At 38.9% G+C, this 25,583-nt stretch overlaps 1 protein-coding gene across 1 annotated transcript in view; it reads right to left on the bottom strand.

Annotated features, from left to right (window-relative positions):
- PLEKHG1 (pleckstrin homology and RhoGEF domain containing G1) overlaps nt 1–25,583 on the bottom strand; it is a 222,890-nt gene that overhangs the window by 142,176 nt on the left and 55,131 nt on the right. Inside the window, exon 2 of the mRNA XM_029223863.1 lies at nt 22,766–22,824. The gene's annotated coding sequence lies outside the window, so the exon portion shown is untranslated. The remainder of the gene's footprint in view (nt 1–22,765; nt 22,825–25,583) is intronic.

The raw sequence follows: 25,583 nt of genomic DNA, 5'->3' as shown, positions 1-25,583 counted from the left end.
CCGCAACGGGAGAGGCCACGACAGTGAGAGGCCCGCGTACCGCCAAAAAAAAAAAAAAAAAGAATGAGCGAGAAGAGCTGCCAGGAGCTGTTATCACAGGGTGGCACCAGGGAAATCACAAAGCACCTGCAAATCACCTGCCCCGCACTGCCTGCGGGCACATGATAAGCTCCCCAAATGGTGCCCGAGATTATTACACGGCTCAGCCAGGCCACGTCATCAACTCATACAAAAGTTTTTCGGGTTTACATTTTCAAACAGGAAACAGTTCCCAATTTGTGTGTACCTTTTCTAGGAAAGGTGTGAGGCGTAATCTGGCATCATGCAATTTGAAATACAAGTGAAACCCAGGTGCCATAAACAGTAGTTCTATAATAATCTGTAACAAGAACTTGTTTCTTTTCTTTTCTTTTTTTAAATTGAAGTGTAGTTGATTTACAATGTTATGTTAGTTTCAGGTGTACAGCAAAGTGATTCAGTTGTACATATATATATGCTTTTTCAGATTCTTTTACATCATAGCTTATTACAAGATATTGAATATAGTTCCCTGTGCTATACAGTAGGTCCTTGTTGGTTATTTTACATATAGTAGTGTGTATATGTTAATCCCAAACTCCTAATTTTTCCCTGCCCCACCCTTTCCCCTTCGGTAACCACAAGTTTGTTTTCTGTGTCTGTGGGTCTGTTTCTGTTTTGTAACAAGAGCTTGAACCCAACCATCTCCCCACTCCTCATTTCGGTGGTTTTCATTCTCCGAGGAGCTTCTGTAACTTGCTGGTAGCAAGCTGATGCTGGGGAAGTCGGGGGAAGAGGGCTTGGCCTCTGAGGTCATTAGTTCTGTCATTGTTATTAAGTAACATAGCAGTTACTCAATTTCCTCAAGAGATGAGGACTTCTGCCTAACTGAGCTTTCTGATCACTTCAGGGTTAACAATAAAAAACTCTTTTAAGTCTTGTTAATTTTTTTTCTAAGTTATACAGGTTCCCGTTAATTAATTATATTAAATTAATATAGTTTAACCTTCCTCTGATGATTCAGACTCTTGCTCTGCCTCTGAGTCAACTCCACAAGGCATGTAGCGCCAGACTCTGGGAGGAGAAGATGGTGAAGTGGTTTAACAAGGACTGATCACGTAACACGGCTCTGAAGATTTATCTTTTCTCCTTAAATAAATCCCTCATGTCTAACTAGTTTGTGTTTGTGGTGGGGAGGGAGGGTTTCTTCTAGAAACTGAGTTTAGAAAGAAAATAGTTCATTAAGGGCTTTGGCTTACCTGAACTTCACTCGAGTACAGGTGAGTATATGCCTTAAACGAGAGTCTAGTGCCCTGAGAAGTGTTTTTGAATATAGTTCAGCATCTAGTAGCAAGCATTGGCTAGAGACAGGCAGAAGAAAAGCAACTTTGTCTAGCAGGCTCTTCATCTAAACACTGACCAGGATGGGGGGCTGAGTTAGCCACAGCTCTGCAGAGGTCACAGATTACACAGAATGTTTACAAATAATGCAGTACTAGATAGATGTGCACATGCTTGAAGATAAAAGGATCTTTTAGTAGAATGGCCCTTACCTTCACAGTGGTTTTGGAACTTGTATCCATGATGATTTGCCCTTTTGAAGAGGACGCTAAAGCTTAATTTTCTATGGCAAAAGGACTGCAGACAAATGCCAAAATTCTATTCCCAGACCTGAATTATATAATCAGCAATACAGCATTCAAACTGCACATCAAATAGTCTCGCTTTCTGGCAGACTATGAAAAAAATCAGCTTCAGCGTTTGAAGTAGGCATCTGTTTATGTAATGCAAGCAACCATGACTGCCAAACACAATAATTAAATGCTTTAACGAGTGAGAAATCTCGCCAGAATAGAGAGTTGATATGTAGCAGAAAATGCTGAATTATTTATTTCCTACTAGTTAGAAGCAGACACTCATACTGTGAGCCTACCTGCAGAAATATTAAAAGAGAAAGGAGGGCAGCAGAGGGGACCAGTTATCTTCCTTTTTATCCATCAATGTGCTCTTTCCTCCTACCTAAACTAAAAACATGAGGAGTTCTCACCCCCTCTTTTCACTATAATCTTACCTATGTGGAAATGAAATTAAACATCTACAAAGAAACAATAAATAATCCTAGTTTTCTCTTTTCATTCTTTGAATTATCAACTAAAAATGTAGTCACTTGGGGCTGTGCCTCTATTTCTCTTCTGGAGAGGGTAGACTGTGATTTCCTGAGTCCGTGATACGGAAGTGCTTTTGTGTCATTTACTTCTGTTTAAAAAAAAAAGAAGTTAGGGCTTCCGTGGTGGCGCAGTGGTTGAGAGTCCGCCTGCCGATGCAGGGGACATGGGTTCGTGCCCCGGTCCGGGAGGATCCCACGTGCTGCGGAGCGGCTGGGCCCGTGAGCCGTGGCCGCTGAGCCTGCGCGTCCGGAGCCTGTGCTCCGCGGCGGGAGAGGTCACAGCAGTGAGAGGCCCGCGTACCGCAAAAAAAAAAAAAAGGAGTGGTACACCTACTCATCTTTAAAAATTTCTTCTAATTCTAAAGTCTTTGATACGATGTCTGTCATAACATTCAAAGGAAAAAGATCATAGCACAGTAACAAATAGCTGAAGACACTGTGCATCAATGCTTTAATAGTACTTAAAATAATAATTGAAAACATTCCTTGATATGTCTTATACATTATAGTTAATGCATGTATATTATATGTTTACTATGTACATTTACCACATATATTTATATATTAAATAGTTTACACTAATTATATTACACATGTGTCAAAGCAATAATGACTTAAAATTTTCTGTATTCTATTCTCTTTTCACCTCAAGGTTAGTATTTGCGAAATACAGCCTTAATTTAAAATAGGCTTATAATTTAAATGAGCGACTAATTAGATCTTTTCAAAGAATTCAACTTCTAAAACTACTGTAAAATCATCCTTAATTGTGATGTTCACTCATCTCCACGAACAAGCAATATAAATGTCTGCTGGTTTCCCCCAGGAACTTCAAGGAACAAAGGGGAAAGCAGAGGAGGCAGCAACAATTTCTAGAACTTGTATAGTACTACAGAGCACCTCGTGGCATTGATTTATTCATGTGGACAGCTCTGGAATTGGGCTCTAATTTTCTCCATGGTATAGAGAGAACCCAGGCAGAGACCATCCTTGCACCGCTTATAAAAGGTGAGGCAGTGAAGAGAGGAAGACTTCTGGTCACATGCTTTTTTCCCATTATTTAAATAGTGGTTCCTCAATAACATCTTCTCATCTTTCGTGTGCCCTAGAGGGTAATTTCTTTAATGTCAGGGATCCCGTTGGTGCAAGGGACCATTAGCTCCTGACTAGCCTATTGAAAAGCCCCCTAATTATTTACAATAGCCAAGACATGGGAAGAACCCAAGTGCTTATCAACAGACGATTGGTTTAAGAAGATGTGAGATATATATATATATGTAATGGAATATTACTCAGCCACCAAAAAGAATGAAATATTGCCATTTGCAGCAACATGGACAGACCTAGAGAATATCATACTAAGTGAAGTAAGACAGAGAATATTATATTATATCACTTATATGTGGAAATATAATAGAAATATTATATGATATCATTTATATGTGGAATCTAAAATATAATACAAATGAATCTATATACAAAACAAAAACAGACTCACAGACATAGAAAATAATCAATAATCTTATGGTTACCAAAGCGGAAAGGGAGGGAGCAGGGGATAAATTAGGAGTATGGGATTAACAGATACAAACTACTACACCTAAAATAGATAAGCAACAAGGATTTACTATATAGCGCAGGGAACTATATTCAATATCTTGTAATAACCTATAATGGAAAATACTCTGAAAAATATATATATAACTGAATCACTTTGCTGTATACCTGAAACTAACAAACACTGTAAATCAACTATACTTCAATTAAAAAAGAAAAAGAAAAAGCTCTTAACTGGTTACCCCCTTTCCACTCTTATCTGTAATTCATTCTTTACCCCAAAGAGCAAACCTTCAAAAAACTAAGCTGGATTACATCACTCCCCTGCTTAAAACCTGTAAGTATGTTCCCACTGCAGTTAGAATAAAAGTCAGACTCCTCAACACGGCCTGCAACCCCACGCACGATACAGCCCTCACCTGCCTCTCCAGCCCCGTCTCATTGCCCCACTCGTCGTTGCTCACCAGCCTCTTACACATTCTGGCTTTCATTCATTCACTCATTCTCTCATTTTTGTCCCAACTTCAGGATCAGCCTTCGTGCCAATGAAAACCCACTCTCTTAAGCGTCCCTTGTTCTCTTCATTCACAACATTCACCGCAATGTGTAATTATACACCTAACGATGGTCTTTACAATGATCTTTCAGCTCCACTAGCTCCAGGCTTCCTGCAGGTACTTCCAAGGTAACCACTGTATCCTCAGCCCCACTACAGTGTCTGGCACATGGAGCCCATCCTTAAGTGCTGGCTGCGTGGAAGCCTGAGCAAGTGAGGTGTGGAGGACTCCTGACTTGACAAATTCCTCAGCCGTCTTCGGCTTTGGTTCCTTCTTACCCATAATGGCTCTGCCCTTTCTTCTTTAAAGGAGGATGCTTTAGGATGGGGAAGACGCAGCAACGTAGGAGCTGTAACATTATGCCCTTTGCCTTGGCCAAATGGACGACTCTTGGGGGTCAACAATAAAAAGGCCACTTAGCTATGAATGCTATGTGATCCAGGGTTTCCCCAACAATCCTAGGATAATTAGGGAACCCAAAAGTTTGCTGAATGAACCCAAAAATGTGAAAACATTTTTTATAACCCTTAGGTCTAGGGATGACAGGTTGCACAACTCCAGAGGGCCCCATTCCTGGTGGAGTGTGTGGAGCTGGTCTGTGTAGCTGTAGGTGGTGGCCCTGCTCAGTTCCTTAATGTTGCCTTTCTGGACTATTCTTCCAGCTCTAATATATATATATATATATATATATATGTATATATATATATATATATATATATATTTTTTTTTTTTTTGGCGGTACACGGGCCTCTCACTGCTGTGGCCTCTCACGTTGCGGAGCACAGGCTCCGGACGCGCAGGCTCAGCGGCCATGGCTCACGGGCACAGCCGCTCCGCGGCCTGTGGGATCCTCCCGGACCGGGGCACGAACCCGTGTCCCCTGCATCGGTAGGCGGACTCTCAACCACTGCGCCACCACGGAAGCCCTATTCTTCCAGCTTTATGCTTTGCTCCTGGGCTTATTCTTTGTTAAAAACCTAATATTTATCTTACACAAGTCTTTAAAAATATGACTAAATGGATCATATTCCTTATAAAGTTAAAGAAATAAAAGTCAGTGAGAGGCTATGAAAAGTGAAGCTACCTAAGTCAATCTTTTTAGTAGAACACCACCAACATTACTAATTTTTGAAAAATGATTCCTCGTTGCTTCTTTACTTTGAAAACATAAGCACATGTGAAAATATTATATAATTTTTTTTTCTTGATGGTTTTTCTTGATACTCCTATTAAAATCCATGGGGTTTATAAAGAAAAATAAACATCTATTTCATTGAAGGAGCAGGGATAAAAATTAATAAAGCCACGTCTTTCCTTCAATACAAAAATCCCTTAGTAATCTCAGGAATGGCTTCAAAAGGAAATTAGAAATACATTTCAAGGTCAAAATCTGGGTTAGCGTTAAGTCAACATGGAGAACACCTTTGGTAAGAACCTGACTGAGTGTAAGAATCATTCTTTACAATTGCTACTGCCAAAGGATCTAAATGAATAGTTCAAGTCACTCTGACATCAAGTCAAGTATTGAAAGTAATTTAGGTAAAAATTTCCCCCAAAGAACATCTCATGATTTTCCATGTTAGCTAAAGAGTTAATTCTCCCCTTAGAGTGAAGCCTTGTGGATTCGAGCAGAAGTAATTACAAGGGAGTCAGGCATCAAAGTAGGTCAGAGAATGCCCTCTGTAGGAACACAAATACCATCTCAGATGCCTCTTCAGCCCTCACCTGCCCAGGCCAAAGTCATATTTTCTTCCTCTTCGCTCCTACTCATTTTGTACAATACAGACACATCCCAGCTCTCTACAATTATGAGCCTTGCGGATGCCCGTCCGCCTCTACTTGAGGGCTAGTTCTAAGTCAGGGACCTCCCTTTGTCTCTCCTGAATCCACAGTGTAGCCGTGCAAATGTTTGACTTAGAAAAAAGAACGTCGGTACTTGCGGTGATCTTATTTTAGCCATCCGACAATACTAGGTGGGGGAGGAACAGAGAAGCCCTGAGAAGAAGGCTTAAGTTAAAATGTTTAAAAGTAAATTAGGATCAACAATTGCTTTGAGTCATCACTGCCATAAAATAAAAAGATTACTGCCAGATGCATAAAATATATTGCTCACAATAACTTGGCTCTCCTTTTACTTACATTTAAGGTCAATTAAGACATTATGCTTTGCGTTACTTTGTACAGAATAGGAGGACTGGAGAAACTATGGATTTTGTAGCATCAGAAGACTAAAACAGTTTTCCAGAAATGAATCAAAATTTAAGTAAATGAAAGAAACACAAGGTTTTAAACCTCTACTGCACTCTTCTCCCAAAATAATCAACATATTTTCAGGATGACACATAAAGCATTCTGATTTTAAAGTCCTTTGTCCAAGTGTTTCAGGTCAGACCTGATTGGGAACACTGCACCCCAGCTGACAAGAATGCCGAGCTCTCACTTGGTCATGAGAGCCAGCAAGACTCCATGGAAACCAGTGAGTCCCAACAGATCAAAGAAGAGGTCAGCACTCAACAATTGCCTCCAACAATCCCAAAATAGAAACTATGCTCAACACAGGTACAATTGCTCAAATGGACCATTAAATTTTATTGTAGAAGAACTCAAAATATCACCCCCCCAAACCCAGAAATTTATAAAGGGAACTTTTGGCTCTCACAGAAAACCATAATTTCTTCTTTGGAACTCGACTACTGGGAGTTGAAAAATATTTGAGGGAGCCGTAAAGAACCAAATCATTTAGCACTTTGTCTAGAAGGTGTTCTGGTGTTTAATGCTCCCCTGATAATTTTTTATTTTGTTCTCAGAAACGTTACAGGAAGGGCAGCCAATGCTTTACGTCCTTTCTTGGCAGGTACAGATAGCAGTGAGGTGCACATTCAGTCCTTGCAGAAGCACCAGGACACAGCAGTACGTGGGCACAGGGAGCCTTTCCCGACGCACAGAAAAACTCTCACACCTGCACGACAACAGCCAGCTGAAAAAAACAGCAAGTACGCTTTCAGAATCCATCTTCCCTTTCATATTCCTGGAAGGACCTATTTGTATACAAGTATTTTAGCCACTCTTGTATACAAGTCAATCTTCAAATACTTCCGCTCTTTACGTCTCTTTAGACACACATCTCAAAAATAGACAAGAGGTCTTGAAACCTTTTAATATCTGCTGATTGAGAAATCTTTTCAAGGGACAGGTAGCACTCGACAACAATACATAGTATTTTTACTTGTTATTGTTGGTGGATTTAATATCACCTGGAGCTCTAAAGGAGGGTCAATTCTGCTTCTCATCACTTCCTCCATACATGTGAATCCTATCTTTCCGTACATCTGAATTCGGTTTCTCTAAATGTTCCCGAGCAGCATACGCTCCTTACACAAAAGAAAACAATGTGATCTTAGGGTCATTTTAATGCAGGAAAATATTTCTGTTTGAGTTAATAAAACATATTGTTTAGACACATCTGTTGCAAATAGGAAAAACTAGACTCCTATGAACAAGGAAAATTAATGATACTGTGGGAGGCTGTCGCTGGAAACTGTGCTTCAAACTACTCTTTCCCAAGATACTTTATAATGTTAGATTGTGTGTTACAAGAAGTCTCCTCTGCCCAAACCCCATTTTAGTGCTGCAATAAGACAACATATTGCTGTCTCTTACAAGTTTGCTGAAAACACAAAGACTTGACTGAACAGATAATAGAAACAAGTAGCCTTCTTAGGCTTCAAAGACTAGGTATCCATAAAGTCGATGGGTGGAAATCCTTTTTGAAAGTCATGTCTACAGCCATTCAAGATTTTGAAAGTCTGATGTTGGGATGCTAGAAACTTGAAATCTTAGTAGTTAGGTGACCAAAGGTGATACAAACCCAGCCCTAATATATGTTTAAACAGGCCCAATTTTCATGTTGCAAGATTTGAATGGTTGGCATTCCCAGCTCTAAACAGACTAATATAGCAAATCAAGTTTTAAAAGTCCATCTTTCTTATTGCTCATCAGTTTAAAACAATATGTGTGTGTGTGTATCTATATACATACCCCCTTTGTGGAAAAACTAAAGAATTTTACAAATGCAGTTGGTATACTGGGCTAGAAGACAAGACACCTTGATTCTAGTTCAGTCTCTGGCACAAACTTGCCGCGCAAATTTGGTGGTGACGCCAACTTTCTCTGTGCCTCAGTTTCCTCATAAGCAACGTGAGGTATTTAGGGCTAGATCTTTTTGGTGTCTAAAATTAACACCTAGGTATGGCTGAGGTGAGCACAGAGATGGGTGGAGACACTAGGCGTACTGGTTATCTGGAGGGTAGAATTCTACCCCAAGCAGAGAAGAAGGGCATTTCCTGAATAGGCAAGATGACAAACAGATGTTAGGTCAGCAGCAAATGGACCAACAGAGCAGAGGGGGTATGGGATGGAGAACTAACATGAGATTCTGCTGGACAGAGCCAGACAAAAGAAGCCCTTGAAGGGGAAAGCCAGTGTTATCCTGTGGTGACCTCAGCTTATTGAGAGGAAGGCCAAGTTTACCCTTGTTCTTAAACTTTTTACTCTTGACAATATTCCAATCTGAATATATTGCCTTACTTTAGACAACCACAACTCTATCAGACTGCAGAAAGTGGAACATCTGGCCCTCTTAATACATTGTCCACATTATATGTCTGCATTATATTTACACAACTTGCCTCTTTCATCCAGAGTGCTGCCAGGGTGGAAGGAGGACTCATTTTCCGGTAGATACAGCATTATAAAGGATAAATAGGTAACATTGATCTATGTAACTTGGATGCTAAATACCACAAGAAGCCTGTCCTCCTGGTTATAACGTAGCCCCACCCAGCTGTCCAAGGCAGAAGCCTAGAAGCCATCCTTCAATTATTGGACTACTCTCCTCAGGCCCTGTATCTATAGTTTATGTCTGAGTTCTAAAGATAGAGGAATAGAGAGCAGAAAGTATTTTTTAACAGAGTAATTTTCACTTAAAACTCTATCAGGTATTTAGAAGCATCTGCCCCAATTCTGCACACAATATACTATGACTCTGGCACATGCTCCAAAGAGCAAAGCACCAACTGGCCTCGGGTGGGCTCTGTGCGTGAGTGATTCCGGATGGCAGCGCTGGTTGGATTTCAGGCACTTCCAGTCATGGAGAGCTCAGCAACTTAGATCAGAAGATTAAGACAAGACCACAGCTGTTCATAATATGAGATGTGCTCCCCTCCCTCCAAGGTGCCAAGAAATAACTTGAGGAACTTTGTAGAAGTGCGGTCTGCAATAGTATGTAGGGATAAGAGCCAGGGATGGAAAGATTATGCTCAGAACTATGTTTTATTTAGAAATAAAACTGCAACAATTAAGTATAATTGCCTCAATTTCATGGGCATTTTCGGTTGCTTACCAGCATCTACTTTCCACTTCTCCCTTCGCAACAATTAAGTATAATTGCCTCAATTTCATGGGCATTTTCGGTTGCTTACCAGCATCTACTTTCCACTTCTCCCTTCACAACAGCTTGTTTTGCTGAGGCATCCACCCCCTTGTCCCTCCTACTCACAGTCACATCCTATTTTCTCTAAATGGTTCTCTTGGGAACCACATTCTCCCGAATCAAGATACCATATTATTTAACCCATTTACTGAGCAACCGCTCAGTATACAAGAGGGAGCAAAACTAAATAATTTGCCTTTTAGGCTAAAACCTGGTGGTGGGGAGAGATAATTAACCTTCTTTCTATATATAAATACAAACATTTGATGTTTAAATTGGTGCTCCCAAAGCATAGATGATTTGTTTAATTGTAAGTCCGAATGAACTTCCAAGAAGTAGTTGGAAATAATTAGAAGAAAAAGTTTTCTTGGATGTCTTTCAAGATATTCAGAAGAACGATCATGGAGGAAGAAAAATAAATTTAAGTGTTCAATATCTCACAGCAGGTCAGCCGGTCATGTCAACGAACCTCTTACCATCTGGTTTTTGTATTCTAAAGTGACCCCATGAGCATTATACTTATTTTCATAAGTGTTTAAAGTTTCTCAGATAGGAAAGCTCATGTTCATAAAATCATAAATGTGGAAAACTTAGAAATTTTATTTTGTGTCTAAGAAACACACAGTTGAGACTGGTCTCTAGATATACAAAGAGGTACAAGAGTTCATTGAGTTCCAAAGGCAAAAACCCTACATCCCCCATGAGAATCCAGCATTTTACTATTTGCTTCTCAGGCTCACTCAACTCTACACATACAGGCAGAACGAATTTAAAAATGGAGCACATTCCAAAAAACTCCTGGTAAATGGTTGTTTATTTCTACAGGAAAATGTGTTCCAGGTTCTATTGGTATAGAGGGTTCCCAGCTGCTTTGCCTGTAAAAGCTTTTTAACCCATAATGATTCTCAAATGTGGGATCTAACCATAGGTTATCAGTGTTTTTATGGAAGAATATGTCTCAGAGACCAGGGGGTAACCCTGATTGGGAAGACGGCGACTTGAAAGGCAAAGATTTCCTTACCCTCCCCCTTCTTCTCTCCTTCAACCTACTATTACCATAACCAGCCAATTCTCACTTTGGGATTTATGAGGGAGGAGGGCTATCATGATCTCCATGTTCCTCCTTTCTACAGCCCACTCTTCTCCTTTTTTTTTTTGGCCGCACCCTGCGGCACGCAAGACCTTAGTTCCCTGACCAGGGATTGAACCTGAGCCCCCTGCAGTGGAAGCGTGGAGCCTTAACCACTGGACCGCCAGGGAAGTCCCTGGCTCACACTTCTGAATTACTTACTCCTCCCTCCTCTCCCTAAGAGGTCCACACAGGGCATCATTCTTACATTCTCCTCATTCTCCTCTCAGGATACCAGGCCCCATCTTACTATTCATTTCAAAGCATTCCCCCTAAACTCTTGCACGAAGTAAATAAGAATGCCTGGGTATTAGAGTTTCAAAATTCAAACTGGCATAAATTATAAATATATCAAACTTGAAAGTGCTATATAATTGTAATGTGCTTCTATTATTGCTTTGATATGTTGACGAAGCTCTCCTGAATCATTCTCATACACGATTACTCACGTCTGTATGACTTATAGTTTTATAGCTAATATGTGTCTCTCTACACTCTGATATCAAGACACATGCCCTCATAAAAATGTTTATGCCACATTTTCTAGTTGTGAGAAGTTCTACAAATATTGGAATCGCAATTGTTTATATGAACAGTGGGGAAGAATATTAGTATTGGCAACCGGCCACCAAAATGCCCTGAACTGCTTTCCAGGTACAGTATGGGTTAAACAGGCTCTGTTTGCCAGAGGACTTCCCACACATAGCTTTATATCTAATGAGGGAAAAACACACTCCAAAATATTTTTCAAATGAACTTTTGGAAAACAACCCTGGCTTAAATTGAAGATTGCCTGCGTGTAACATATGCTGTGTATACACATGGTTTTACTGACGGAACCCTTATTAGGTCCCAGTCTTTCCCTACAGAATCCTGGTCTTGAATGTTCAAATATTCTTGAAAATTTTTGAAGTTTTGAAATTTTTCTTTGCAAAGTTCCTTTTCCTAAGAGAGAGATCTTCCCAGATCCCAGTGGTGGTGCGTGCTGAGTCAGCCGGCGCCTCTACACCTTCTGGGGTTTTATCTAGCATTGCCTCCTGGACGGACAAGGGAGAGGTGGGCACAGAGCAGAGAATTAATGCACCGAGCCGGGTGTTCCACAGCTGGGGGATGTGGTTCCCAACTCTTCACCCCCTCACCTTGACCCCAAGAAGGAAGAAGGCCATTCCCCTGGGAAGGGTTCTTCCAAAGGCTCTCACGCAGTTCAATTTCACAACTTTAAGCCTGAAGACAAAGGAGACTTCTTTTTCTTAAGTAAATATTTTAACAAATAACTTCTCCATATAGGCAAAATATTGCCAGAATTAGTAATCTGCATTTTGTTTAGAAATAGACTTTGCAAATGCATTTAAATGTGAATTTAGGATGGAACACACACCTTGGCAGGTGAAACTTGGCCACAACGTGTTTCAAATGATTATTTTGCCAATACTTATACTGTTGAAAGAGAGGGTCCCCAAACCTCCAGTTAAAATGATAAAGTATGGAGTTTTAAAAACTGGCTCTGAATACGGGGTGATTAGATAAAGCTAAAAGACCCATCATTACAACTTATATCTACCTATAATTCTTAATGGTAATTCTTTATTTGTCATTAACTATTTTCAGTAAATTGACTTGTACTGTACTTCCCTGTTATTTTTATCATTAATTTAAAACACAGTTCCTTAAGACTAAACTGTATTTGCAGATTTTATTTAAAAAACTATATATATAAACATATAAATGTAGACAGAGCAGAATAATAATGCATCCTTTCATCTACCTTCCACAACGATCAACTGATGGCCAATCTTGTTTCATAACTTTCCCCGCTCAATCTCATTCCACTCACAGATTACTTTTTAGCCAATTTTATTTAAGTACAATTTGTATACAATAAAATCCACCATTTTAGCTGTGCCTTTCTGTGAATTTTGACAAGGCATACAATTTTGTAACCTCCTTTACTGTCAAGTTATCAAGATATAGAATTTTCCCATCACACCAAAGAGTTCCCATGTTCCCTTTCATAGTCAATTCCCTATCCTTAGCCCCATCCCCTGGTAATGCTGTTCTCTATCCCTGTAGTTTTGCCTTTGTGATAATGTACTATAAATATAATCATACAATATGTAGTCTGTATATGAATCTGGCTTCTTTCACTTAGTCTAGTGCCTTTGCGATTCATGTATGTTGCCCAAAATACCTGTATTTCGTTGCTTTCTATTGCTGAGCGGTGTTCCATTGAGCAAACGTAGCGTAGTTTATCCATTCACCAGCTGATGAATATTTGTTTTCTTTTGTTTTTTCCACTTTTTTGGCAATTGTTAATAAATATATCTACTCTAAACATCCACATACAGGTTTTTGTATGGATTTATATCTTCATTTCACTTGAGTAAATATCTGAGAGATTGATGAGTTGTATGGTGGTTTATATTAAACTTAATGAGAAACTACTAAAGTGTTTTCCAAAATGGCTGAACCATTTTGCATTTTCACCAGCAGTGTACAATGCCCTGTATCCACACCAGCATTCAAATAACTGGGATCTAATTGTGATTTTAATAAGAATTTCCCTAATAAATGATGATGTTGATCATCTTTCATTTGCTTATTTGCCAACTGTATCTCATTTTTAGTGAAGTATCTGTTCAAATCTTTTATTAATTTTTAATGATGTTTTGTTATTATTGCATTTTTAGAGTTCTTTATATATTTTTATCATATATGTGTATTATATTTTCTCCCAGCCTGTGAATTATCCTGTTTATTTTCTTCTGTGTCTTTCAAATAAAGAGATTTTTTAAATTAGAAAAATAATAATAAAATAAAAATAGAAAACCCATCATGAACAAAACGGTCCCTTCAGTTTAAAAGTGCCACCACATTTTTATCTCTAAACGATCTCTTCTCTGACTCTTCCTCAGGCTTATTTTTTATAGCAACATCCTCCCCACCAGACTGTCCCAGCGGAAAACCTGGCCAGGAGGGGAGGGGAGAAAAAGTTACCTGGACTGAAGAGGCAAAGAAGAAAAATGAAAATGTGCCCAAGAAAAAAATTTAGGCCTAGAAAATAATAGTTATGAAGACAATTAGAATATTTCCTATCTTGGAGGTACTCCAAGAAAATAAAACATGAGTGTATATACAGCCATGTTTTAAGATTGCCCAGGGCTTAAAAGGCAGTTTTGTGAGAAATACTGGATAGTAAGATTTTTTGGAGTTTCAAAGTTTACTCTGCAATATTCTTCACATTCAGAACTACCAACAAAGAAATTTGGGCTAATCATGCTACATGAAGACATTTACCTGGGAACCCTCCGTACTTAAAACCAACATGCAGGCTACTGATTCCATCTGAATATATGTGAACCTTCTTAAGTTTGAATCCAAAGAGTCTGTGAATAGTTAGTTACATATCAGGCACCAGGCTATAGATCATATGCATAAGACCTAGTCCTGCCTTTGAACTTTTAGTCCATTAGAGCAGGAATTAACAACACTCAAGAAGGATTTTTAAGACCACAAAGCAGTGTCAAGAGGCACTACAAAATTAAAATTGCTAAAAGAATTGTTCTGAAGCTAACTTATATACGAGGAAGCAGATAGAATCAGGCTGGAGTCATTTATGAAGGAGGAGGAACCTGAACTGAGTTTAAGAGGATAGATAGGGTCTCGATAATAGTATTACTGCGATCACCCTCCAGCTCCATTTGATAGCCTACCAGGCTCTCACCACAGCTGGCATTGTACATGCACTCTCTGGACCCACAGCTAGACTGTAGTGAGTTTATCGTCATGACTTTATAGCTGAGGATGGCAGAAAACGTGCCTGAGGCCTCCCAGGAAGGAGATGAGCCGCCCAGGTCCAACTGACCCCAGAACCCACGGTGTTTCCCTCATGACAACTCCAAGGAGTGGAGACAGTTCTGGGTGGCAAAAAATAGGCTTTTCTAGAACAGTTGACTTCAAGATGAAAAGCAAAAATAGGTCAGAGCTTATGGAGCAAGCAACAATGTATCCCTGTGAATTTTAGACTAGACACCTGACATAATTAACCCAGCCCTGTGGGTGGACCAGGCTGGTGGGCAGCATGAACTGGAGGTTCACGAATTTGGAAAAACCAGAGAGAAAGAGAATCTGGTTCTTCTGCCCTGATGTGGTACCACAGAGGTACGTGGCATGGCTGAGCTGCAGGCAGTATCCCACATTCCAGGGCAGCAAAGAAGATGGTGGACTTGTACTTGGGTATTTATAACTCATCCTGTTTCTTAAAACTACTGGTTGTGAGACTTCAGGCAATGACTTAAATTTCTGAGAATTTCAGTCTCCTAACCTTGAAGCCCAATTCATGATGATAACTGCACAAAGCTAAAAGGATGAAATAAGAAAAAGCATATAATGTGTAGCATGTGGCAAACATTCAGATATTCACCTTTCCCTTCTCTGAAGTCTGTGGAAATGGAAAAGAAGGGCTGAGACAGATAGGGAAGTAAATTTAGGGAGATCTAGTGACAAATTAGGTATCAGGGGTGGAGGTGGGGGGTGGGGGAGGAAGGGAGAAAGATGTCAAATGTGCATTTGAAATGATAAGCCTGCACAAAAGTATCTTTATTTTCCTCAAATAGGAGTTAAAAGGTAGTTTTAGGAATAAGTGGCCTTAGAGGTAACTGGGAGATCCCCAACTGAAAACACCCAGAAAAGAGTTAGAAATGAGACGGAGAGTTTAGAAACAAAAGAGAGACCAGAAAAAAAAGGATTTGGTGATCATTTGCCTAAGAGCCTGGTTGCTATAATATTCCATTTATGAGGGCTTGTGAAATTGCTAAACTCTGTTTTTCTTTGAATGACTATGCTTTAGAAATCAAAGGAATATATATGAAGTTACAACATTTTAAGAAATCCAATTCCACATTTTTTAAGACAAAGAATATTAGAAGAAAATACTCTACTTAATACAGGACTTAAGATCAATTGCAACGCCCGTCTTTCAATTTAAAACACAATGATTGCTTTAATACCTGACTTAACTCTAGAAAGCCTTTATCACGAATGTAATCTGCCTCTCCAGAACAGGCTTTCCTTATGGCACAGAAAAGTCATGATGGTGTAAGGCAATAAAACACAGATTTTAAAATGATGCATACCTTGGAAAATGCAGCTGAAACAGCAATAGTTGGGATTTGAAATGAGACAGGAAGCAAGGGGCCAAGACAGAGGCAGAGGGGATGTCAGCTTTATTCAGTCAACATGAATACAGGCCTTGCTTACCTAAAGCTATGGTGGATAATTCTGTTGTACGGACTTCCTAAGCTTGGTGAATCTGGTCCAGTGCTTCTACAAGTTTCTCAGATATTACAACTAACTGTCTGTTCCAGACACTAGATTCATTACCTACAGCTGCCAAAAGCAGATCTGGCACCACTGGACTCATCTGGTTCTTCTGACATTTTAAGTGACGGCCTTTCCGTGTCTATTAGATGGTCCCTTTGCAAGCGCTGGGCAGGTCTATCCAAGGTTCATCATCAGTGGCAGATGTCAAGAGCATGAGACCTTCAAAAATCCTCTGCGAGCCCATACTTCATGGGGATGGGGTATTCTATATGGTTTCCAAAACACAACAATTATCTTGCACCTAGCTACATAACAAGTGAATAACTTATTAACCTCCGTGTATCTAAAGTACAGCTTTGAAATATACAAAGGAAAAACTGATAGAACTAAAAGAAAAAATTAACAATCCACTGAACACAATTAAGTTCCAAAACAGCTCCCTCAGAAAATGACAGGTCAAATAGAGCAAAAGTTAAGTAAGGATACTGATAATCTGAATAACAGTTAAATGATTTTGATTTACTTGATAACTTTGTACACAACAGAAAGTAAGCATTATTTCCGAGACATGGGACAGTCACAAGTGAATAATTTATATGGGAAGTACATCTCTTTGGATCATATTTCTAGGTCCTTTGGTACTCTAAATTTGTGTTACCACTTTTTTTTTTTTTTTATCACATACTGCTTCACAGAAAGGTTACTTGTTAGATGTGTTTTACCTTATCTGGCGTACTTTACAACCTTTCCAAGGACAGAAGCCTTGTCTTCTTGCCTTTGCATCCCTCAAAATACTTAGTGCTTTACACAAAGTAGACATTCATTTATAAAATGATCACCCTGAAATAGATCACTTTTCATGATGTATCAATAACAGCCTATGCTAAATAATTTTATGCTACCTCTTTCCAATAAGGAGTCCCTCAGAATCTGTCAAATGTTATTAAGTTGGAGGCAGTTTAATAGCAAAAGGTTTAAGGAAACTTTCTTCCACAGTAGGATTTCAGAACACTGAACGTCACCCTTTGCTGATCCCTGATCCCTTTGCCAGTGGCTTAGCCGAATGCTTCAAGATGCTTCACAAGCTGTATGCATGGAACATACAGGTCAGTCTGAGGGGAGAGCAAAACGGGAGGGAATCCCTCACCATCAAACTCAGGGCTGGTTCCATTACTGATTATCCAGATGGAGCTCTTGGAGTCACTGTATAGAGTTTTATCCTCCAAATGTCCTCTTCGGTTCCTCTACCGAGACACGTCACAATTATGGCTTCAATTCGTCTATATTTCTTCCCACAACCCATTTCTGTGTTTGTGCTGGTCACTTCCTCTTTCCATACTACATTGGCATTTACCAAGCCATCTTCCACAGAGCGGCACGGTAATAGGTCAAAAAACTAGCAGGTGGGGAAGGGGGCTTTGGGGAGGGAGGAGGAATTCCATTTCAATAAGTCTGAGAACCTTGCCTGTAACACTTCCTTGTTGAAGACGTACAGTTCAGGGCAGCATAGTAAAGGCTCTGCAGGAAAAGTAATCATTAACCTTGCTTAAATCCCAAACTTATTTGACCCGTCCTTGTTTTTGACAGAAACCTATTACCATAATTCCACAAAACTGAGAACATACTGTCCTGAGAATCCTCTTATGCTCAATGCCAGGAACGGGAACTAGTTCCTTATTCCAAAGGTCATCCCTTCAAGAGAAAACAAGTCCCTTTTTTTTTTTTTTTTTTAAACTTATGTCCTTTTTCTCTCAAAAATGGTTGGGGACTTCCCCTCATACCTTTCCCAGATACAATGAAGGATCTACAATGAAGAAGTCTTCCTCCTTCACCCCTCCTCCCCACCAAACGGTGTCTAGTCTCTATACCAGCTTAAGGTATGCAAACTTCCAGAAGATATTAAAAAATTTTTTTAATTTTAATTGTGGTAAAATACACATATTTTTAAGCGTACAGTTCCGTAGTGTTAAGTACATTCACACTGTTATACAACCCATCTCTGGAACTCTTTAAAAGGAGATTTTTTTTGTGTGTGGTACGCGGGCCTCTCACTGTTGTGGCCTCTCCCGCTGCGGAGCACAGGCTCCGGACGTGCAGGCTCAGTGGCCATGGCTCACGGGCCCAGCCGCTCCGTGGCATGTGGGATCCTCCCGGACCGGGACACAAACCCGTATCCCCTGCATCGGCAGGCGGACTCTCAACCACTGCGCCCCCAGGGAAGCCCAAAAGGAGATATTTTTTTAATAGAGGAGAGGTGCCCATACTCAGAAAGCCAAATCTGTATGTCTTTCTGAACGTGTAATTTTGTGCTATATTTTTGTAACCACTATATTTAGTTATTATAACACTTTTAATTTTCGATTATCCTTTAAAAATTATTTTCATGACGCCTCCATGTTAAGAGATAATCAAGGGATTTTGCAATGGAAAGCATCTCAATGACTTTTTAAAGATCCCACTGCATTAAGTCCCTGTCCTCTAGCTTAGTGCCAAGAATTGCACCAGATGGGTATATTATTAGCAATGTCTAGCGCAATATAATTAGTTATTTATTCACAATGTCAATCATTTATGCTGTAGCCACCGATAACTCTTCTATTAGCTGCCTTCCAATAAATCTATCAGCCTTAAGTAAAACACTTCCTGGAACACAGTGGCAAGGTCACTTACAGGATATGTAAAGGGCTGGGCAGTGTTGATTTCTCACTGAGCATCCTTCATTGCATTGTTTGTAAGTCTTAAGGGTAATAAGCCACAGTATTGCAACCCCACAAAGCCTTCAGCTTCAAGACTTTTGAGGTTCCACAGAGCATGTGGGCCTCCTGCAATTGCTCATGAAAGGGCCGTGAGAGTCCTCAGCTAGGGATGGAAGATGCCAGAGTGATGTTTATTCCCTCCAGAGAAGAGCATGACCACATGGTAGGGGTCAGAAAATGCTAGCAAGAACTGTGAAGGATGCCCCGAGCACCCCAGTGCCTGGTGTGTACCTTGGAACATTTAAGTGGCATCTCTCAGATACTCGGGCAGCTCTAGGCTGTGTGCTCCTAAACTCCACCCCTGATACACTTTCCTCAAAGAACCGGGCCAGGTGAAACCCTGGACAAAAGGATACCAAGAATAAAATGTATGGGAAAGTTTATTCAGGAAAAAAATATGTTTATATGAGTATGGGTACACACATATCTTTTTGGTGGTATTTCAAAGATGCAGTCTTTTTAAAAAATTATTTTATTAATGTATAGTTGATTTACAATGCTGTGTGAATTTCTGCTGTACAGCAAAGTGATTCAGTTATTCATATGCATAAACATCCTTTTTCATATTCTTTTCCATTACGGTTTACCTCAGGATATTGAACATAGTTCCCTGTGCTATACAGCAGGACCTTGCTGTTTATCCATTCTATATGTAATAGTTTTCATCAAAGATATAGTCTTGAAGCTGAATAACACAAACACACACACGCACGCACACACACACACACACACACATCATACCAAGAGAAAATAATGCATTCTAATTCCTTTGGGGTCAAAAACTGTGAAAAATAGGCCTATACTCCTCTGATTTTTCAAAAATTAGCTGGAGAGAGTGGCGCTTCTCTCTAGAACTCTCTTGTTTTCCTAGCTTAATTTGATCAACTGGTACCCAATGGCATCTATTGGCCTACTACCCTGGAGAGAACAGTTCTTATCTATAGCTTGTGGGTAACAAACTGGTAGATTATTATTTTATACTGATGTACCATATACATTTTTGTGTACATGCCCAGATATTTGCTAGTCTGAGAACTAGAAGTTTTGCAGTTCACTTACATACCCCAAACAATTTCAGAACACTTCAGAAGTATAACATGATTTGCAGGGGGGTTATCAATTTAATTATATGTATTTACATTTAAAATAAACAATTGTTTTCGAAATACAGGGGTACTTTTTCCTTTTGGAGGGCTAGGAAGAGGGAGCGTGGGGTGGCCTGGACCAGCCTGAGAACAGCATGGGGTGAGGGGAGTCTAGGGGGGCACCAAGGTAGAGAAGGCCATCAGAATACCTTTTCTGTTGTTGTTTTAAGAAGTTCTAGAAGGGAATTCCCTGGCAGTCCAGTGGTTAGGACTCCAAGCTTCCACTGCAGGGGGCATGGGTTTGATCCCTGGTCGGGGCACTAAGATCCAATAAGCCTCACGGCACTGTGAAAAAAAAAAAAGTTCTAGAAAAGTAAAAAAGCTCCTTCTAACCCAGCTATTTTTGTGAAAGGGTAAACTGAGTCTCGAGATGGAGGCTGACCACTGAAGGGTCACCCATCCCTCCAGGCACTGGAGATGTGGCCCTTCCAGTATCCGATCTCCACGTTGTTACCTCAAACCAGAGGCCTGGAGCCCTAGTTCTCGGGAGGGGGAAACATGACTTTTCTAAAGAAGGAAATTAGCTCATTCATTCTTTCAGCAAACGTTTGAGCTTCCCTTATGTCTGGCTTTTTCTAGGGTATATAGCAACAAGCAAAACATGCAAAGACCTGGCTCTGAGGGAGTTTATATTTGAGTGGGTACCAATTTTGAAAAAGAAGTTCATCAGACATTCAACACACTTACTTTAAATGAACAAGTGACTTTTATAAGATATTCTTATCTGGTCACTGCAGTTGAAGACTGACAAAGCTATTTTCTCCAACACTAGATCATGGCTTCAGAAACAAACAAAACCGGATCGGTCATGGTAATTGAAAATGTCATGTACTCAGTAACACAGATCAGCAACCACGGAAGATCTAAGAGTTAAAGTCCACATGCCCACAGCAGCAAGGAGCAGGGGTCACCACTGTTCTCATGGAACACACACTTCTCAGGCAAAAATGCTTGTCCAAAATGGGACCAAAGAATCCTGAGCTAGTCCCACCTCCCCTTCCCTTACTTTGCGTATCATATTACAAAGCAAACAGAATATCAGTGGGTCTCTCAGGGGAGAAAATATTTCTTTTATTCTAAGAAAACATCATGAATAACCACAGCTATCTAACCTAACAAGATGTCATTTCTTTCTTTGGAGATGAACCATGTATCTCTCTGGTGAGCAGACAAGTCTATGAACTTATTTCCAGAGAAGGTAATCATTTCTGAAAAAGAAATGATTATTCCACTTCAAAAAAAGAAAAAAAAAAAGCGTTCAAATGACTGACTCTGTCACACATATAGAGTGTGCCTGACTGCGATCCAGGTAGGGGCACATGATGGTTTTCTTGGGCTCTGAGGTACTTTGGCCCCTTCCTCCATAAAAAAGAATATTAAAAATTATATTTTATGACTGCCGTGGTATAAAGAAAAATATAATCCAGGCTGGGTTCGTTATTATATATTCACTATTTTTCTATTTATTTTTGGGGAAAGAATTAAAATTAAAACATTTTCATGGGCCACTAAAAGCATCATGGCCCCAGGCACTGTGTGTAATGGGTAAGTCAGCTCTGGACCTCAGACTCTTGATTTTTAAGCTACTCAGCATTCTAGTCATACATTAGACAAAAGAACTTCTAGGACTTTCTTGCCAGTAATGAAGATCTGCGGTAAGAAAACCACTATTTTACCAGTTAACAAAATACCCATGGACTCTGAACTCCAACACAAGCAAAGACATCTTTACTCCATTAAAATACCATTTGTCTTTGTAATAACTTTGAGTACCTCAACAAGAATAATGCAGTGTATCAAATATTCATAATTCCAACAAAGCATGATTATTTTGCTAGTTAAAGGCAGACTCTAACCCCTTGTTGCACTTATGCTTTAATGTTATTTTTATTTTACTGCTTGGTGAAAAAAAAAAAGACCTGGTGTAGAATTGAAAGTATAAATGAGTAAAAGGATAATGCTGTGCTCACCAGGACTGAGTTTCTTCACATATTCCTTCCATTCTAGTAAGCATTTGATATGGAATTGAGTAATAATGTCAGTTTAACATTTCAAGTCTTGCCAAATAGCTTATGATGTGGTCAGAGTATGATAAATTAAAGGACTTAGGAAAGGAGAAACAAAATAAAATAACTGCCTAGACCTTAAAAAAACGGTATATCTCCCTCCTTCCTTTCCCTCTTATTGTTCATTGTGGTTTTTCAAGTACTACCACCACAAAATTGCATTGAGATTTTAAATCTTAAAGAAAAAAGAGGAACTTAAAAAGAACAGGAAGAACTTTTCTCACCAATGAAAAGCATTTAAAATATTACCCAAGAGACTGACTCATTAGCAGTAGCGCGCCAACAGGAAGATATGATTCCAATTTGGGTCACACTATGGTTTACTCTTCCTGACTCCATTTTTATTCCTCATGTATGTACTTTGAAATATGAATTTTCTTTTGTATTTCACCCTCTGGTTATAATATTTGTTATTCTGTCTTACAAAGTAGTTAAAAAACAATATAAATTTGGCTCTTAGAGGGTACTTACACAAAAATACCTAACAAACCTAAATTACAAATTTATTAATCTTTAAGCATGTTTCATACTCAAGTGGTAAAAAAATGAAAACAGCTCACTTTTATGATTGAAGCCTTTCCAGTGTCTTCACCCACCAACTGCTAACATCCGTCTCCACCTGTAGCAGAAACACAAAATATAAATTGCTTTTTACTTTTCCAGAATGATTTCAGTGGAACATAGATGAGAAATCTGGGCCAATTTTAAGGGGCAAAAGGAAGACTGGATGCAAAAAGACCATAATTTTCCTAGGAAAAAGTCACCTATGCTACTGGTCTATAATGGACCTATAGCAATAATCATAACAATTTAACTTAAAAAACAACTTACAGGGTGTGGTGTTAGAAAGCTACTGTCCAATCTTGATTTTCCCTTTCCCTTGAAATACTCAGAAAATCTAAAAAAGACTTGAACTTTCAATAGCGCTAAAAATTAAGTTCAGTGACTTGCCAGGAGCCAAGAAGAATTTCCTTTACCAGGAAGAGAGATGAAACTCCAAGGAGCAGAAGGAGAATGGATGATTTCACTCAGTCTCAACCCTCGTATCCTTATCTCTGAAACGCAAGTCTTCCACAGGATGTGAACCGCCTTCTAAGGCCATGGCCACTCTATCCCTGAGCTCCTCTCTATGGCTGTAGCCAATAATTCCTCTCAGTTTCCATCTTTGCAAAGCACTTGGGGTGGGAAGGTAGAAGTTAATGGGAATGATGCTTAGATGTGGTAAAATCTGGGGTTGCTTTTTTTCTGGTCACTATTTTTGAAAAGAAAGAACCACAGACATTATATAATGGAAAAACAAATGTGCCTAGATATGTATCAGATAGGTATCTTCAGGAACAAAAGTTACTTGAAAATATTTCCACTTGACTGAGGGATGAATCCAAATAAAAAGAGTGAAAAAGTAGTCACGTAGTAGCACGGCTGGTAAGCATTAAAAGCAGTAAATAGGGAATAAAGTACGCTAATTATTCTAAAACCAGTCCAAATAGTGTGCAAACTTCCAAATTTTTGGAAAAAATGTCTAATAAAAACATTACTATAGTAAATTCATCTAAGTCTGAAATCCTGGATCATGTTAAGAAAAACAGGGAAATGAGTGGGGATAGATGGTAAAAGCAAGTTAATTTCATTTTGGGTGGGGAGTAAGAAATGCAGTTTTACTTGTGACGCTAGTAGCTGTTTTGTTTTTTTTTTTAAACTGGAGAGAACAAAGCAATAAACTGCATATTTAAACTTAAGTTCAAAAACAGCAGTAAAGGTAATATAGGAAAGGCAGAAAAAAATAAAAGCAGGAATTTTTGATTTCGATATTTAAAAAACAGTCACTGGTTCATTATAGAATGAAATGTCTCATAGACAGATTTCAGGCAAATCTAGTCTTAAAATCCAATATGAAACTCGAATTACTAGAAGAACACATCACAGATATGGAAGAGATGATAAACTTGAGAATGCCATATAAAAAGATCCTTGTGAATAAATCTGAACATCTCAATGGAAACAGTTTTCTAAGGTGGTATTTAATTATTAAAACTGAACCAGAAATATAAAAGCTGAAAGGCTAAGAAATATGGTTCACTTCAAGGATTAGACAATTCCCAAACTGTATAAAAAGCTTTCAGGATATAAAACAAATGCGACTCTTCAGTTTGTTTGGTGAAGCTTATCAGATAACCTAACCTGATAAGACACAGAGAAGGCAAAAAGTTAGAGGCTTATTTGACTTAGATAAACAAGATGGAAGAACATCAAATGAAGTGCTCAGAACTCTTGATTTCTAGTAAATTAAAATAATGATACAACAATATAAACTGGGCTTATTCTATAAATATTATATAAATAAATCTCTTACGCTGTATCAATAGGTCAGATCAACACGTATTCATATTTCCAAAGATGACAAAATAGCATGTGATAAACTCAGCACTTATACCTGATAGCCTGATAACCTCTCAGTAATCTAGAAATAGAAAGATCACCTACTGTGATTTTTAAAAAGATCTAAAACCAACAGACCACATTTTTGCTAAAAAGTCAGGAATAAAATAAAAAGATGTTCACAAAGTATTAGTGAAAGGAAATGAACAGACCAAATACCACCATCAGCAGGTGCAAGGCTGAATACCTAAAACTCAAGAGAAATATCTAAAAATAACCCTGTTGGAACTAGTAAGGGTGGTATCAGATGATTTGAAATACGTAAAAAGCAATGCTTTTTGTCCAGTGGTAGCAAAGGCCAGTCACAAACAAATGAAAAAAAAAGACAGTCTGAAAACAGGTCATATTCAGAAAAATTATGCTCAAAGAACCTATATAGAAAATGTTTAAGGAAATCTTTAGGACAATGGTTTCCTCATGAGAAATGTTGAGAAGTATAAATGTACTTTTTTAGAAAAGGGAAAAAAAAGGCATCATCTAGCCAGGAAACTCAATATGAGGTAAACTAATGAATTTATATTTTTGGTCTGTAGAAGGTGAAGTACCATTATAGGAATATGAGAACAGTAAGAGGCTTTTATAATCAGAGAGGCTTATTTATAGGTGAATACTTGAGGATCTCAGAGGCTGTTCTATAAATTCACGATAGAATTTTTAGGAAAAAACACATTAAGAATATTTGATTATCCGGGCTTAAGTGCAAAATGCACTGATAGATTATACTCACAGCATTAAATACAAATAGAATTTGATATAAAAATACCCCCAAATGCTTCACTACACTCTTGAAGGTTGGGGAAATGTTATAAATAGCCATCAATGTTATATTTCTGGAAAGAAAATGTTAATTACACTTCACTGAACCATGATAAAACAGGTCACATTTTATTGCTTTTGGCCAAAGAACAATGTGAAACTTATAGTCAGGAGTACATGCAA

Source organism: Monodon monoceros, unplaced genomic scaffold (assembly GCF_005190385.1).
Source record: "Monodon monoceros isolate NGI ecotype Baffin Bay Population unplaced genomic scaffold, NGI_Narwhal_1 Super_Scaffold_15, whole genome shotgun sequence".
Lineage (NCBI taxonomy): Eukaryota > Metazoa > Chordata > Mammalia > Artiodactyla > Monodontidae > Monodon > Monodon monoceros.
This window is presented reverse-complemented; position numbering and strand designations above follow the sequence as displayed.